Source organism: Anomaloglossus baeobatrachus, chromosome 11 (genome assembly GCF_048569485.1).
Source record: "Anomaloglossus baeobatrachus isolate aAnoBae1 chromosome 11, aAnoBae1.hap1, whole genome shotgun sequence".
NCBI classification, from domain to species: Eukaryota; Metazoa; Chordata; class Amphibia; order Anura; family Aromobatidae; genus Anomaloglossus; species Anomaloglossus baeobatrachus.
Genome location: NC_134363.1, coordinates 100,609,720 through 100,618,366, shown reverse-complemented (window position 1 = coordinate 100,618,366; position 8,647 = coordinate 100,609,720). Strand labels below are relative to the sequence as shown.

At 44.0% G+C, this 8,647-nt stretch overlaps 1 long non-coding RNA gene across 1 annotated transcript; it reads right to left on the bottom strand.

Annotated features, from left to right (window-relative positions):
• Positions 1-2,226: 2,226 nt before the first annotated feature.
• LOC142256260 (uncharacterized) lies at positions 2,227-3,452 on the bottom strand. Its single transcript, XR_012727505.1, has 3 exons — positions 3,300-3,452; positions 2,439-2,589; positions 2,227-2,304 (listed from the first exon to the last, which is right to left on the bottom strand). It is a non-coding gene; the product is annotated as an uncharacterized LOC142256260 (long non-coding RNA).
• Between the last annotated feature and the right edge of the window lie 5,195 nt (positions 3,453-8,647).

Genomic DNA, 8,647 nt, shown 5'->3' with positions numbered 1-8,647 from the left:
ACGTTATGTGGAGTGTGCATTTGGTATTTTAGCTAACAAATGGCGCATTTATCACACAACTATTCAGTTGCAGCCAAACTCTGTCAAATCTGTCATCAAGGCTACCATAGTGCTTCACAATTTCTGTCGGATACATGAAGGAGGAACTTATGTTGATGATGAATCTCAGATAAACCATGTTGTTAATCCAACAGGTGAACCTATGTCTCATAATTCCGTGACATCTGGCTTACAAATCAGAAAATTATTTACTGATTACTTTAATTGTTTTGATGCTAATAATAATATTGATGTTTGTTAAGATTTTTATGGGTTTATTTTTGTTAAAATGTATTTTTTCCACTTAGACGAAAATGTTTAATTAGTTTAAACAATCTAAGAGCTTAAAGCTTACTTGTATTAAAGTGAAAATGCGTTAATCACCAACTGACATTTCTGTTAACAACATAGATTTCTGAATGTTGTATGTATGTGTTTGTACATTTCTGTGTTAGTATCATGATTTTTTGTTTGTTTAAACTTACAAAATTAATAATGTTAATCGTCTATGGAAAAAATGCAATATTATATATAAATTCAAAAAAACCCAGAATATTTATTTTGAAAACATTTTTTTTTATTAATAATATGCCTATTATTCCAAAAAGTAATGATGTTCTTTTTTAGTTTAAAAAAAAAAATGAATTTCTTGCTCATCTTCTGGAAACTTTTACAAAATTAACATTTGTTTTTTTTCTTTAAACATTTTTCATATACTTTACTTAAAATAGTACACTTGCAAAAATTTTTGCATTGCTTACAATGTTGTGAAATTTTCGACCAATTATGTTGGTCTCATGTTGGACATTTACATAGACATAATAATTGCAAACTTTGTTTTGAGAATATAAGAACTCATCTACCTATCAAATTGGTTGGGTACAAATGTGTTCATAAAAAATTAAACATATCCATGGCATAAAACATATATGTCATCCGGCACAAAATATAATCACACATGCCTTTTTTTGTATTTTTAAGACTCTGAGTTTAAACATTTTTGGCAAACCCCATTTTTTTTTTTTTGGGCCATTCATCATATTTGTTGGTTGAATGTAAAGATTAACAAAAATGTGTATCATAAGTCTACAAGATCTTCTAGGGAAGTAACCTGAGTGTTGCTGAGTATGTTGTTTTGGGTGGCCTCAGAAATAGTATTTTCAGGAATGGAAGCAGTTGTTTGCTGAACAACATTCCTATTACTAACTACAGTAGTGTGTGGAACAGTCTGTTGCATGCTTATTTGGCCCAAAACATTGCCTGTTGTTGAGTACACCTGTGGGTCTACATGGGTAAGTGGGTATTGTGTGTGTGTATGTTGTTGACCTTGAGGATAGTTGACTGATGTTTGTAAGTGTGGTGTAGGTAACATAGTTGAGATTGGATAATGAGGCATCATGAATGATTGTGGGTATGTTGAACCAGGAAACAAGTTAGGTAAAGCACCAATATTTGTGGGTTGAGTAAAGTAACTAGTACTTGGAGTGGGTTGTAAATTCATATAGTTTATGGGTTGCTGTGAGGTTGCACTTTGTACAGTGCTTAAGGCGCCAGTATTGGTTGAAACATACCCTTGTCTAATTGGTGTTGGGAATACCGTACTTGAAGCAATAGAAGGTTGACCAGATTGTTGTAATACTGGATTAGTGACAATTACTGTTGCCATTGTTGTTTGTGTTGAAATGGTATTTTGATTGTCTGTTGTGTTTGGGACTGTATGTTGTTGCATAATGGTACGCCAATTTTCTATGGCCTCATAAACTCTCACTGGTTCCTGTTCTGCCTGACTAGCTGAAAGTAGAGTCAGCATAGCAGCACGTACACGTTCCTGCCTATCGGATGCAATTTTGGTTAAGCTAGTAGATAAAGACCGACAAAAACGCTCGGCATCTGTTTCTGGAATTAAAGTGTTCATTATGTGAATAATGCGTGTGTCAATTATTTCCGGTAAGGATCTCATTTCCTCAGGTCTGCGGATTCTTCTTGCACGGAGAGGTTGTGGTGCAAAACGTGGAAGTACATTTGTTTGTGTTGATTGTGTTGCTGGTGTTGTTGTTTGTTGTGTTGATGTGCCTTGGTTGTTGGTTTGTGCACTCTCTGTCCCACCATCATGTGATTCAGTTGCTGCTGCTGCATCTTGTTGAATCTCTTGATTTTCACTGTCTTCTCTGCCAGGTTCTTGTTCTGTGTTCTGATGCTGAGGTGGCTGTAGCAGAGGGACCAGCTGTTGGTTGTTCATCAGAATCGTCTAGATTATCCTCCGTTCTATATTAAATTAGATAACATATTACAATCATAACATTTATATTTTTAAAATTAACTTCAGAAAATAAATGAATTTTAAAGAAAAATTATTGTTAAAAAAAAAAAAAAAAAGAAATATATAACAAAAAACTTACTGTGTTACTTCTAAGATGGGTGCTAGGAAGCTTATTTGTTCATAGTAAACATATCTGCGTTTGCGGCCTTGGCTGGATGATGATGGTATAGGGTTGTACTCCCTTCGGTACTGATCACGTGCTGAACGCCAACGCCTTTTTACCAAGTCAACTGTTGAATTTAACAAAATATGTCACTTGCAACATTCAGCATAATTCTGCACACATTAATGATAATAATGTTTGCTAAATGTAATATACAATTTTAAATAATAAAGGTGGACAAATACATTAGAGGAAAATTCATTATTTTAGATATTCTTCACTAAAAAGCATTTTTATACATTCACACATAACAAAATAATATTTCTCAGAAATTATCTTGGAAGTAATTGTGATATAGATTTTAAAAAGGTTTGTTTTTTTATTGACAAGAAAAATTTGCAAAAAAAAAAGAGAAATATTATTTTATTAATTTAGGTCATGATATTGAAATGTTATTAAAAACAAAAAAAACAAAAAAAAACAAAATTAACCAAACATGATTAGAAATTGGGATACAAAAATTAGACTAATAAAACACGGAATTGAAATTCACATGACAGTTTTATCTGTTAAGTAATTAACTTCATGAAGAATTCAAAATCATATTACAAATTAAAGATTACTTTGAATTTTTGAACTTTAGAAATGTTAGGTAACCTTTTTTAAAATTTAACATTAACTCAATAAATAGATTAATACATATAACAATTCTTCACAAAGTTAATTTTAATAAAAAACAACATTACAATAACAAAACATTCACAGTTTGAAATTATAAAAAAAAATAAAAAATATATATTCAAAAAAAACCTCTATAAAAATAATATAAAAACTTACCATATTTAGCACGCTTTGAAGGCGAACATCTATCCCATGCATTATTGGGGTACACTTCCTCAGCAACTTGAAGCCAATGGCGGTCAACTGTCAGTCTGTCATGGTAACCATCAACACGTGTATCCCATAATGGTGGGTGAGTCTCGACAGCTGATATCATCAGTTTCTCCGTGTCCACCCGTGGAGCCATTATTATATTTGGAAGCAGAAATTGTGCTCAAAAAAGTTCTTTCACTACACAGAACTACAACTGCTTGCTTGCTCACTCCTTCTGCAAATGCAAAGTAAGTTTTGAGCAAAAAAAATATGTTAGCTACGCCACCTGAAAGTATTTGAAATTGTAACAACTTTGAATTTTAAAACACGGACACGGACCACACGGATAGCATACGGAGGCCATCCGTATCACGTACGTGCAAATACGGACCCATAGGATTTAATGGATCCGTGAGGACGTTATGCCGGGGGAAAACGGACATGTCAGCGCTTTTTCGGCACGGTCAAACGTAGGCACGGAACGGACACACGCTCTGTGCCAAAACACTGACGTGAGGCTATTTATATTAAAAGGACTGTGTCAACATAAGCACGTGTCTCCGGTACGTGTAAAAAATGCCAAACACGTACCGGAGGCACGAATGTGTGGCGCTAGCCTTAGAGATAGGCGATCAATGTTTAAGTAGTGGACAGCCTCTTTAAAATCTCTCATGCAAATGTATTATCAGACTTGGTGAGAGAACAGAGAATTGTAGATCTGGCCAAATTTCTGCAGCAATTTCTCTTCCAGAAGGTCTCATAATCCATATGACATTTCCTTATTTTTTCCCTTTTATTTTTGTAATATTTTTCCCTTGTGTGTCTTTCTGCCTTTTCATCTTTTTTGTAACTTTGTAAGTACTGTACCGTTTTTTCATATAGTAACTTTAAAATTGTTTGTTCCTTGTGACGCAGACGCAGGAAGCCTCACTGTGGCTGCCTGCGTCTCCGTGCTGGAGGCCCGCCGGCTGCCTGCGTCTCCGTGCTTGGGGCCTGCCGGCTGCCTGCCTCTTCGTGCTGGAGGCCCGCCGGCTGCCTGCGTGTCCATGCTGGAGGCCCGCCGGCTGCCTGCGTGTCCATGCTGGAGGCCCACCGGCTGCCTGCGTGTCCATGCTGGAGGCCCGCCGGCTGCCTGCGTGTCCATGCTGGAGGCCCGCCGGCTGCCTGCGTGTCCATGCTGGAGGCCCGCCGGCTGCCTGCGTGTCCATGCTGGAGGCCCGCCGGCTGCCTGCGTGTCCATGCTGGAGGCCCGCCGGCTGCCTGCGTGTCCATGCTGGAGGCCCGCCGGCTGCCTGTGTGTCCATGCTGAATGGGTGTGGATGGGGAGTGGATATGGGCGTGACTGTGAAATGGGTGTGGTTAGGGGGCGGGGCCTAAAAATTTGCCCTCTTTTCCTTCTTTAAAAGTTGGGAGGTATGGTTAACCTGCCGGTGCCTTCACAAAACACACACATATACAACAGTAGGGTGCATACTCACAGGGGGTTGGACAAGGCAGACAGGATCATTATCCATCACGAAGCTTGGGACTTTCCCAGTCACTTTCCCAGGCACCACATGGGGTAGAAGTACGCGCAACCATCACACTTACAGCAGACCTTCTCGGGCACAACTTGGGATAACATCTAGCACTGTCAACTGGAGTTAAACAGCTTTTATACGTTGCAACATCGCTAGCCGATGCTAGCGATGCCGAGCGCGATAGCACCCGCCCCCGTCGTACGGCCGATATGTGGTGATTGCTGCCGTAGCAAACATTATCGCTACGGCAGAGTCACACGCACTTACCTGCCCTGCAACGTCGCTGTGACCGGCGATCCGCCTTCTTTCTAAGGGGGCGGTTCCTTCAGCGTCACAGCGACATCACGGCAGTGTCACTGAACTGCCGCCCAATAGAAAAGGAGGGGCGGAGATGAGTGACCGGAACATGCCGTTCACCTCCTTCCTTCCTCCTTTTCCGGTGGAGACAGGTAAGGAGATGTTTGTTGCTCCTGCGGTGTCACACACAGCGATGTGTGCTGCCGCAGGAACGACAAACAACATTGTACCTGTCATTGTGGGGAGTGACGCCATCCCGGCTGCGACCCTCACCATCAGTCCTGGAGAGCAGCACCCGCAGGGGTGGCCCATCCCTGGCCGCGTACCACAGGTGGCGTTACGATCATAAAAGACTTTCCTAACCCGTCACTACCACCCCCATCCTCCCTCCCTACCACCCTCCAATCCTCCTTCTTGCACGCCTCAGAGTAGCAGAACCGGGTTAGGCCATCCCATGATGACGCAGGGGATCTGCACCCCCGACGAGTAGGGTAAAACAGCTGTCCTGTGGGGCGCTACACTATATGGTAAAATTAAAAGTACAATTCATCCGGCAAAAAACAAGCCCTCATATGGCAATACTGATGGAAAAATAAAAAAGTTACGGCTTTCGGAAGAACGGGAGCAAAAAAACCCAAAAACCGTAAAATTGGCTGGCGGTGATGGGGTTAATAGCAGCTCACAGCTACCACTATGCCCTAGATTAGAAATGGAGGCATCTATGAGACCCCCATTACTAATCTGTAAGGCTACTTTCACACATCACAGTTTTTTGCCGTCAGGCACAATCCGGTTTGTGCCTGATGCAATGGATCCATTGCAGATTGTGGTAAAACTGATGCGACGGATCCGGTAAAAAAACGGATCCATTGTAGCCGTTTGTACCAAGAATCCAGCTGTGGCCGTGGGTAACCTGAGTGACGTCACCGCTGACAGCGCTACTCACTTCAGTTGCTCGCTTACAGCGAGCGCCAATGTTCTACGACCGCTCCAGTCAGCTTCCAATGTAGCAGAGCTGAAAGCATCGTGGGACCGCCTGTTGATTACGTCGGACCTAGAGGGATATTTTGGGATTAATAAAGTGGTGAAAGGGTGTTTTTTTGTTTTTTATTTCAAATAAAGGATTTTTCTGTGTTTGTGTTTATTTACTTTCACTACAGTTTAGTGATGGGGGGGGGTGTCTCATAGAAACCTGCTATCACTAAGCTAGGACTTAGTGACAGCTATGGGCTGCCATTAACTCCTTATTACCCCGATTGCCACCACATTAGGGCAATCGGGATGAGCCGGGTAGAGTCCCGTGACTGTCGCATCTAAAGGATGCGGTATTTCCAGGCAGCTGTTGGCTGATAATTAAAGCTGGGGGGCTCCCAATAACGTGAGGCTCCCCATCCTGAGAATACCAGCCCTGTGTGGCTTTACCTTGGCTGGTATCAAAATTGGGGGGGACTGCACGCTGTTTTTTTTTTTTAATTATTTATTTATTTTACTGCAACCGGCAGCTGTGATTGGTTGCAGTGAGACAGTTGTCACTCAGTGTGGGGGCTAGTCTGACTGCAACCAATCATAGGCGCCGGTGGGCAAGGGAAGCAGTGAATACGAGATGGGATAATGAGCGGCTAACATTTTCAAAGCAGGAGAAGCCGTGGGAGCAGTGTGACAGCTGTGCAGCGCCACGCCGGTGATCGATGAGTATAAGAGAGGGGGTGACAAGGAGAGACTGACATTGACAGACAGAGAGAGAGACCAACAGACAGAGAGAGATTTTCTAACCAGAAGGGAATTTACACATCTGAGCATGCTCAGTTTAAAAAAACGGATCCGTCGGTGGAATGTTTTTTGTCGCATTACGATAGATACGGCGTCCATATGCTTTTATTTTACAACATGCCGCACTGCGCCGGCACGGTGTGGTTATTTTGCCGGTGACAAAAAACATTCCCTTGTGCATCCTTTCCGGCAGCCAGACACAAAAATTTCGCCGGCGCACGTCGGATGAAATGCAATGCCATGCGGCACAATCCGGCACCAATACAACTCTATGACGAAAAAAACATTTGCCACCGGATCCGTTTTTTTCCGCAAATCGCCGGATTGTGCCTGACAATAAAAACCAGATATGTGAAAGAGGCCTAAAAGACCAAAAAAAACCACTCTTTCACCACTTTATTAATCCCCCAAAACCCCTCCAGGTCCGACGAAGTCCGCACGAGATCCCACGACGCTTTCAGCTCTGCTACATTGGAAGCTGACAGGAGTGGCCGTAGAACACCGCCGCTCGCTCTGAGCTCCACGGAGCAACTGAAGTGAGTCGCACTGTCAGCGATGATGTCACTCAGGTTACATGTGCCCACAGCTGGAATCTCGGTACAAACTGCTACAACGGATCAGTTTTTTTTTTACCGGATCCGTCGCATCAGTTTTACCACAATCTGCGACGGATCCGTTGCATCAGGCACAAACCGGATTGTGCCTGACGGCAAAAAACTGATGTGTGAAAGTAGCCTATGTTGTATGGTGCCCGGGCAACTGTGACCCCCCTCCCCCGTGCACTGTCTCTGATGACTGCAGCCTCCCATGCTCCTGGCTTCTGAATACAGTCAGAAGCAGGGATGTCACCTGACACCAGCGAACAACAGCACTGAGCTCTGTATGGGACACTGGAATCATCACAGCACGGAGAAGAGACAGCATGTTGCACGAGTGAGAAGGGAGAGCGAGCAGGGGGGGAGGGGGCTAGAGAAGAGCGTCCACGGCTGACAGAGTGGGGGCTAGAGATCATGGGTGACACAGCAGGGGGGCAGAAACGAGACTTCATGGGGGTGAGAGACAGGGGAGTGCTGGGGGCAGAGGAGACAGTGCAGTGGGAGAGAAGAGAGTGCATGAGGGGGATTATGTATAATATTGTTAGGGCCAGGTGGACGGGCAGACCCAGGAGGTGGATCCACTGGGCTGAACTCCTTGATGAAGGCAAGAGGTCCGGTAGCCGGAGCACTACGGGTAGCAGGACAGTCCGTGTACAAGAGTAGAATGGTGAAGTCCCTGGGACCACGGAGTCACTGATGGTAGTCCGGGTGACGGAGCTCAGGTTCGGAGGCCAAGATGTTGTCAGGCGGAGTCCGGAACCGATGGAGCGAGAGGACGGGTCACCGCAGGGATCAGAGATGGTACGGACTGACAGGATGGCAGATAGTCAGCGTTCGGGGTTCGGGAATCGGCAGGAACGGATGGCGAGGCAGGAGCGGCTCTAGAAGAGAGATAGATAAGTATGGCACAGAGACACAAGGAGACCTGACTCCTAGCTTGGAAAACACAAAGAACAGGCCCCGCCCACTTGGACACTAAACCCCTTTATACCCTGTACCTGTGTGCTCAATTTCCTGCTAATGGACGCTGGCCCTTTAAGAAAGGGTCAATGACCGCGCGCCCTAATGCGCATGCGCGCGGCCTGGGTGCCAGAAGCCAGGGCAGGGAGCGGTGAGCATGAAGCAGGAG